The sequence below is a fragment of the Leptidea sinapis genome, chromosome 25, assembly GCF_905404315.1.
Source record: "Leptidea sinapis chromosome 25, ilLepSina1.1, whole genome shotgun sequence".
In the NCBI taxonomy this organism is placed as follows: Eukaryota; Metazoa; Arthropoda; class Insecta; order Lepidoptera; family Pieridae; genus Leptidea; species Leptidea sinapis.
The window spans coordinates 9,466,954-9,475,955 of NC_066289.1; the positions used below are offsets into that span (position 1 = coordinate 9,466,954).

At 34.6% G+C, this 9,002-nt stretch overlaps 1 protein-coding gene across 1 annotated transcript in view; it reads right to left on the bottom strand.

Annotated features, from left to right (window-relative positions):
* The window catches only part of LOC126972192 (ras-related protein Rab-23), a 50,721-nt gene extending 44,274 nt beyond the window's left edge, over positions 1 to 6,447 (bottom strand). Inside the window, exon 1 of the mRNA XM_050818823.1 lies at positions 6,272 to 6,447. The gene's annotated coding sequence lies outside the window, so the exon portion shown is untranslated. The remainder of the gene's footprint in view (positions 1 to 6,271) is intronic.
* Positions 6,448 to 9,002: the final 2,555 nt, after the last annotated feature.

Here is a 9,002-nt window from a genome sequence, read left to right on the forward strand (position 1 = left end):
GACAACGGAGAAATTAAATACAACTTTTACAAGTACACTCGAAAAGGCCAGACAAGTTTGCACAAAGACAGAAAAAGTGACTGAACTAGAAACAGAACAGGCCTTTCTCGGTCTGAGTAATAACAATAATTATAGGTAGGTATAACTGGAGATATTATAATGTATTCAGTGGAGTTATTAGTTTACCATATCTCAAGAGTTTCTGAAAGTTTATTATGAGAAAAGATTTTAATATATATATGACGTACATAATATATCCTCACTCAATAGAAACTTACCTTATATGTTTCCGCGATTAATATGATATAATAAATAATAATCAAATATATACCTATGTCATGGAATTTTTGTACGTGAGGATGATTTTTAATAAGTTCTAAAATTCGTGTAAAGAATAATGTATATTTGGCCTTTTTGTATTCCTAAGCTATTGACTGTGTAAAACATTGCTTCAACCACTGCCAAATTTGCAAAGTAGGTAAAAGACAAGTTTTTTTTTTAAATTTAAAAACTTGTTTAATTTTAATGGGTCATTAATAAAATTGCGAACTTTAAAGAAACTTTAATGAAGCACTATGACAGAAGGTCAAAACATTACCCGATGGAAAGGACGAGAAGGTAGAAAACACAAATTATTATTTTTTAATTCAAAATAGGACTTTAATTTTTTTTATTAAACCCAGAAAGATTTTTACAAATTTATTTATTAAATGCTCAGGTAGATAATTTTTACGTCTTGTTAGAGTCTCGTGGTGCTAAACAACCGATAAAAACAGGCCACTCGCGATTTGTTTGACATTTTGTGTTAGTGTGCATGAATTGCTCCAAATAGAGGTTACTTCTAAAGTCTATTTTTTTTCGACGTTTTCACAGCTGCAGCATAGTCTATCTAGATGTATAAATGATGGTTAAATGCACAAGGGTGGTTACTGGATTTCCAATATAGATATACTTAGATTACTCACAATGTAGAAATCTTTGCAAATAAAATCCTGATGACTTGATTATAGGAACGTCGAGTGCGAAAATCATTTATGCGTGCGTTTGTTCAGGAATGTTCGGTATACGACGTGAGTTGTCAGTTTAAGGGGCCATTAGCAACAGGTAGACAATCCTCGATGGTCATTTAAATTCTTCACACTACCGCGACTGCTGTAAAAAGCTTTAGGAACTTTGTTTTGAAGTTTACGATTCCGTTTTTACTTCATTCATAAATAATACATAATTATTGGGTTGTCTTTTACATACGTGAAGCAGTACTGTGTAAGCATTATTATGTTTTGGACAGAAGGGCGCCGTAGCTAGTGAAATTACTGGAGAAACAAGACTTAGCATCTTATGTCTTAAGGTGACAAGCGCAATTGTAGTGCCGCTCAGAATATTTTGATTTTTCAAGAATCCTGCATTGTAATGGGCAGGGTATATCAATTACCATCAGCTGAACGTCCTGCTCGTCTCGTCCCTTATTGTTAAAATATCTGATGAGTGTACAAGTAAGTACGATGAATGGATGTTTGTTTCCGAGTCATGGATGTTTATAAGTATTTATATATGTTTAAGTAAATACTTATTGGTGTCAAGTGATCACCGCCGCCCACATTCTTTTGCAACACCAGAGGAATCACAGGAGTGTTGCCAGCCTTTCAGGAAGGTGTACGTGCTTTTGAAGGTACCCATGTCGTATCGCCCCGAAAACACCACACAAGGAAGTTCATTCCACGGCTTTGTAGTACGTGGAAGAAAGCTCCTTGAAAACGGCACTGTGGAGGACCACCACACATCCAGATGATGGGGATGATATCCTTACTTGTGGAGTGTCGTGCGAAGGTGGAATTCGGCGGCAGGAATCAGGTTAAACAGCTCTTCGGAACACTCCCCGTGATAAATGCGGTGGAAAACACACAATGAATAGATGTCTCTACGCAACACCAAGTGCCCCAGTCGTTCACAGAGCACTGGGTCCACGACAATTCGAGCTGCTCTGCGTTGCTTTAGCTTATGATTATGATTTATGCTATCACACTCAGCTAAGTTTTACGTAAGTAAAATCTCAGCAAAGTCTAAGTACACTCTAGACATCTCCTGATGAGTCCTAGTCGGTGTCAGCTAGAACCCCATAGAATATATATTAATATGATTATGTATTGTGGAATTGTGGTTTCAATAAAGTTCGATTTAATAACCCAAAAAGTAACATTAAAAATCAGAAAATTACAGATTCCCTAAACAATCGTAACTAAATTGAGCAATGTAACCTTCAATGGATCGTGTTAAGTTTATATCAAACGTTACTTAATATTCTACCGACATGATATGTGACTTTATATCCTTCTAAGAACGATTGTACCAAGAAAACACCTTTACGCCACATTAATAGCTTGAATTCCAACGAAATGTTTCCAGTTTTGTAACATTTTGCAATAAACTGAGTTGCGGTAAGCTTATTTGTATGTTGTTTAGGGCTTTTTATATCAACAGACCTGTTTGAGACTTTATTTTAGGCGTTTCTTTAGTATTTTTGTTACAAATCTCCATTCAAATTAAGTGCTTGGTCACTTCTGGCAAATGTCACCATTAAAATAGCTAAAATATTATCGGACCTTACGAGGTGATGCCCGCGACTTTGACCGCGTAGATAAAGGGTTTTTAAAAATAATAAGCAAGTTTGGAATTAAAGATTATCTCGTGTTCCATTCCAGTTCCGGTTCCCGTTTTCGCTCCTGTTCCCAACATATTATATGAATCTTATTTCGAGGAAGATTGCGATGGCGAACTAAACATACTATTGGTATAGTTATAGCTCATTGACGTGAATTTCAATTTTTCACAAATTCCGCGAGAACGATGGATTTTTCCGGGATAAAATGTACTTTCCTACGCTCTAATCTCTCACTCTACCAAATTTCATAACAATCGATTCAGTAGCTCCTGCGTAAAAGTGTAATAAACAAACTTACATTCACATTTATAATATTAGTAAGGGTTATAGTTAACTTTTCTAATATGTGTTAACGTGATATGCGGATAAAACAGGATGTTCTAAAAAATATAAATAATACTTTGAAGGTCTGCAGTCGTAAAACAGCCAAATAAAAAAAACAGAAGTTAGCTGGTAAGAATTTTGGAAAGGTCTTCTCAATCTAATGATGCAGGAAGATAAAAGAATGTCCAAGTGCATGAATGACGCTGTCAGTTGGCATATCTGTGGACAGATATGTATGTATTTTGCATTCTTTGTACATACCAAGAGAAAACACTTCTCACTGTTCAGTAATACTAACACAGACGAAGGAGTGGCTGGAAGTATCATTGACTTCTTACTTACCCAAAGAATTGATAATATTTCGATCAGCAATATAATATGAAATCTAAAGGTAAAAAATAACTTATAACACACATATAATATGCTCAAAGAATATATTGATATGTATATTCGTCTCGACGACACTTAAAAGTTTCCAAGCCGTTCTAACTTTCTAAGTCATAAATTGCACGAATAGCCCTCCTCTGACCAAAACAATTATTATTAACTTTTTATATTTCTCATACCTACACTAAAATGACGATCTCTCTCTCAAAATTATTCAATTACATAGAAATACATCGCATTTAAAAGTCTCCCAGAAGACTTAAAAGCAAATCAAATTGGCGAGTGTCTAATTACCTTGTGAACCCAACTAATTACATGTATAATAATTGTATACAAGACAGTGCATGGGCGAGTTGTAGTTATATGATAAAAGTATAATTATTGTAACAGTTCACATTAGCATTTGGAGACTAAAGGCTCGTCTAGTCTTCCTGGGCATAAAATGCATTTATTCTCTCAAAATTGATTCCTTTAGAATTCTTTTTGATGTCATTTCTAATATACTAGATACTACTACCGCTTCGGAAACAAATGGCGCTCTGAGAGACAAGAAGCGGCGCAGAAATTCTCCCAACATTCTTTTTTTGCGCTCTTTTCAATAAAATATACAATATTGTACTTTAATTAATATATATAATATAAACTGTCCATCACTTAGATATTCAGCTGTGGAGTAGTAGGATTTACGACAGAGCCATTCTATTCGGCTAAATTGGAAGAAAACGCTTACTTAGATGTTACATCCACTTCCTATAGCGCGATTGGATGAGACTTGAGAGTAACTTTTTATCAAGTCATTTAATCTCCCTCTAGATAAGGTTTGAAGTAATATTTTAAATTTTTAAATAATTTATACGTCTAGATAGAGCCTCTTGCTGAGATAACAGATAAAACAGGCCCGTAATACTAGTTTACGGCCGTTCCCAGTATACTATCTACAGATAGAGATAAATTAATACCTTTTACTGTCAGTAATTAGCTGTCATTAATCTGAAGCTGTCCTAATATACCCGATAAGTCATTCTTATCGCTTGGGACGCTATACGTTAGACAGCGTGTACGGATAAGGTGAGTTATCGTCGATAAGTTTATTGGGACAGAAAAGTCAACGATAGTTACGATTTTTATCTCAAGTAAGAGATAGACTGAATATTGGGAACCACCGTTAGTGTGCGTGACAAACTACGTCTTAGATTAAATAAAGATTAGTTCTAAACTCAATTTTTTTCGACGTTTTCACAGCTGTCATAGTCTATCTAGACGTATAAAGTGATCTAAGGTTTATATAATTTTTAGCACGGTAGTTAGGATACTGTGAATAAAAAACAACAGATAACTATGGGAAGCAAGAATTTAGTATACTTCTTGACTTCTTATCCCGTGGCCATAATGGTAATTAATGATAAGGCATTAATTTGCGTTGTTGCGATACTTCTGGTCATGCAATTCGTCAAATTATCATGTTTATATAATATTGTTTCGGTAAAAGAAGTAAGTATGGTTTGAAAACTTCTTACGCACTCAATTTAAATTTAAAAACTCAATTTAAGTGCAAATTATTTTATAGTTGATTTACCAGTGGGAGGCTCCTATGCACCGGATGCCGGCTAGGTTATGGGTACCACAACGGCGCCTATGTCTGCCGTGAAGCAGTAATATGTAAGCATTATTGTGTTTCGGTCTGAAGGGCGCCTTAGCTAGTGAAATTACTGGGCAAATGAGACTTGATTTTATTTCTCATGGTGACGAGCACAGTAGTCGTGCCGCTCACAATTTTTGGGTTTTTCAATAATCTGCCCTGAATTGCAATGGGCAGGGCGTTTCAATTACCGTCAGCTGAACGTCTTGCTAGTCTCGTCCCTTGTTTTTAATTTAAAAAAAAAGAGAGAGCTATGTTATATAACATATTATATTGTTATCAGGCAACGACGTGCCATCATTCTACTGCAGAAGACGATTCACGAAATTAATAGCCTAGGTCCTAAATAATCATAAGAAGAACTTATTTATTCCGCTTTAAGGAGAACATCGTGAGGAAAACTTACCTTACACCAGTGAAGATGTTCAAATGAGCTTCCTTGCGCGGTGTTTCTTGGACGATACGACATGGGCGCCTTCAGAAAGAGGCAACGCTCCAGTGATTCCTATGGGGTTGCAACAGATTGTGGGTAGCGGTGATCACATAAATTCAGGCGATCCATACGCTCTTTTACCCTCTATTTTTATCCACATATATAATACTCTTGTGCAGTTTATGAGAGAGCAATACAGGTATTTTATAGATTAAGTAGATATGTATTTTTACCAGCTAAGTTCAGGTAATCATGGCCTCTTCCTTAAAAAAAGGGTTGTGTGGTTATTTGACCAAATCGCAGTGTTTGTAAAGTTAAGGTTACCATTTTTAGGGTTTTCGTAGGTTACCCTTCAGGTAAGGAACTCTAAAAAATGATTCTTTTCATAGCAAAAAATACCTCGTCATTATCTAAGTATTAATAGTTAACCACTAACCACATAATACCCGCTAACAGCATAATATGATACGCAAACATAAAAGTATTTTAGCGCATATTTTACCAGTGAAGGAATGGGTATATTAGACGTAATAGCTTCACTTATTGCCTTTGATTTCGTATACAGCACTTATCTACTTGTGGAGGCACATAAGTGCCCCTTACTTGTTTACATTTACATGCAACTTTAATATAAATAAATTAATTAATTAAAATCAAATATATTTAAACATCCACATATTTGCTCCTTGAATTAATTGTATAAACACAATGAGAACTACTAATAGTAGGTAGCTTTAGTAAGCAAACGACTTAATTAAGCACATACAAGATAGAAGTGGATAAAAAATTTAATAGTGAAGCTTTCGCTAGCCAAAGCTCGTCAACTCACATAAAGCTCGTCCTATGGTGCGGCGACATTCCTCGATAAAACACACACACCAACACAACACTACTAAATATCACCTTTCCGTAAAATTGGCTCAACAAATATATCAAACGTGCGTGCTCATACGCGGTTTTGGAGTAACTGGCAAGTAGCAAACTTTTTCCGTATTGCTTCGGTAGTTCGGTCCCCAGTGAAGGCTTGCTGGCCGCCGCAGGCTTCGATGGGAAAGTTCATCGAACGCACGCGCAGCTTAGCTGTGAAGGCTTTGACGAATGCCACGATAATTTGCTTAAAAGTGATGTGATCCGTTAAAATTACATGCCTTGTAGTTCACTTATCATGCACTAGGTTCGACGTATACTATCATATACTACTATATGATTTATGGTTTTAATACATAAAAACGATAGAATAGATAAAAGATAATGAATTTTGATAAAATAAACGCAAAATTATACTCGAAGGAAAACTTCACATTTATCAATATTTTAATTCGGACTCCGGTTAGAGGCCTCTACGTGGTGCGCGTTCAACCTTTTGAAGCAAACCGACAAACAGGGGGATATTTTATTTGTATTTTTTTTATGACAATAAGGGACGAGACGAGCAGGACATTCATATGATGGTAGTGTCAGTCAATGCAGTGCCGCTCAGAATGCTTGAAAACCCCAAAAACTCTGAGCGGCACTACAACTGCGTTCGTCACCTTGAAACATAAGATGTTAAGTCTCATTTGCTCAGTAATTTCAATAGCCACGGCGCCCTTCACACGGAACTCAGTAATGTTTATACATTACTGCTTCACGGCAGAAATAGGCGCCGTGTCATAATATCCATTATCCAAGGCCAGCAAGTTTTTTTTATTTTTCATCAGGAGCCACTTGGCCGTTTGCACTACGTAACATAAAATAAATGAAAAAATGTCTCATGTAATATTAAAATAAGGTAATATTAAAAAAGATGACCTTACCCCCGATGCCAGGCTATCGTTTCGTTCGTTCGTATTTACTACATCGTATTAAATGTATTGTCATTGATATAATTATCGTTGGGGCAAGGTAATTTATTTTATTTTTATATTTTTTTAAGTTCGGTTTTTGTTTTAAGTATATACTGATTTCATGATTCTAATTAAATTATCAAGGAATCCCTGTTATTAATTTTTGAGTGTTAATAGCTTCATATCACCAATACTGGTGGTACTCCAAGCGATGCGGAAGTACAACAACATTGGTGATGAGAGATGATGAGAAGGGATAGTCTATCTCCATTAATGTGTTTATATTGTTCTGATGATCATTTTAACGTAGATAATTATGCTATAATATAATACTTCTATGCTGCTTAATGTGAATATGTGGAATTTAGTTTTGTATTAGCTAAGAAACGGTTTAAAACTAACTTGATCACGAAAATTGTTCATCTTAATCAAAATAACTATTATTAAAAGTACACCAAATCATTTCATTCTGATCCAATAAGTATTTATAAAAAGTAAATTAATTTATCAGACTTGAGCGAGCCAATATATATTACGTGTTCATTATTATTACTAAGATGTAAAAAAAACTAAGTAAAAAAACCCGACTTCAAAAACTCAAAAGTATAAAATAACTTAATACCCAGAGATTTAATTTAATACACCTCTTATGCAAATCTTATACCCTTAATTTTACTAAAATACTATTATTTGTATGTGCTACCTATTGATAGGGTTTAAGTCGGTGCTTGCCCGCTTGGGTTGTCTGGTTCTAGACGAAGCTATCCCGCTCAAAGTCACACGTGGCGAGTGTAGGTACCTGCTATTAAATAAAATAAATTTGGCTTGGCACCGACTTCAAACTATCAATGGGTAACACATATGAATAATACCTTTAATATTATTAAAAATTAAAGATAAAAGATTTGCATAAGAGGTGTATTAAATTAAATCTCTATTAAAATATTTTATTCTTTTGAGTTCTTTAATTCGGTTTTCTTAAACGTAGTTTTTATTATTTTTTTTATTGTCATTCATCAGGTAAACTATAAGATGTCGATGCTTTTTATTGTCATATAAAAGTAATTTTTTTAAGTAGCTATGGGTAGGCCGACAAAGGTTCCGCGTGCCTTAAACAATATAGATCCCTTATTTCAGGTTCTTGTGGGATACTAAAATATCGTAAAGAACGTTTGTTAGCTATAAATGACAGGTAGCCCAAAACCCATTTATTTTGGCAAACGGTTTAATAATAATAATATATAATCAAACTAAATGAAAAGTCATAAAAAACCAGTATACTAACTATAACAACATCATCCACGTAAACAAAAATATTCATAAAAAATGTTCATCAATTAAAACTACTGGGCCAAACTATTACAATTTTTTATGGGCCCAAATGGCAAAAATTTCGTATCGAACTAAAGAAGAATCACGAAAATCGGATCATAAATCTCAGCGTAGTCGGTGTACATACAAAAAGAAAAGATTATTTTTTTTATATGAAAGCTGGTGATTCTCGTGTAGTCCCATTTAAATTTTGGTCTAGTTCTGACAGTGGCATCCATGAGAAAACCACATCGGTCTTAAATCTGCATTAAGTATGTGCGCCAAAGATGGACGAATAACTCAATATCACGCCAACTGATTAAATGATTATTTTTTTATTGGAATTGTACTGCAAGGGTAGTTTGATGTGAGTTTGGTTATGTTCTGGTAATGGGATCCATGAAAAGAACTTTTCAATTATCA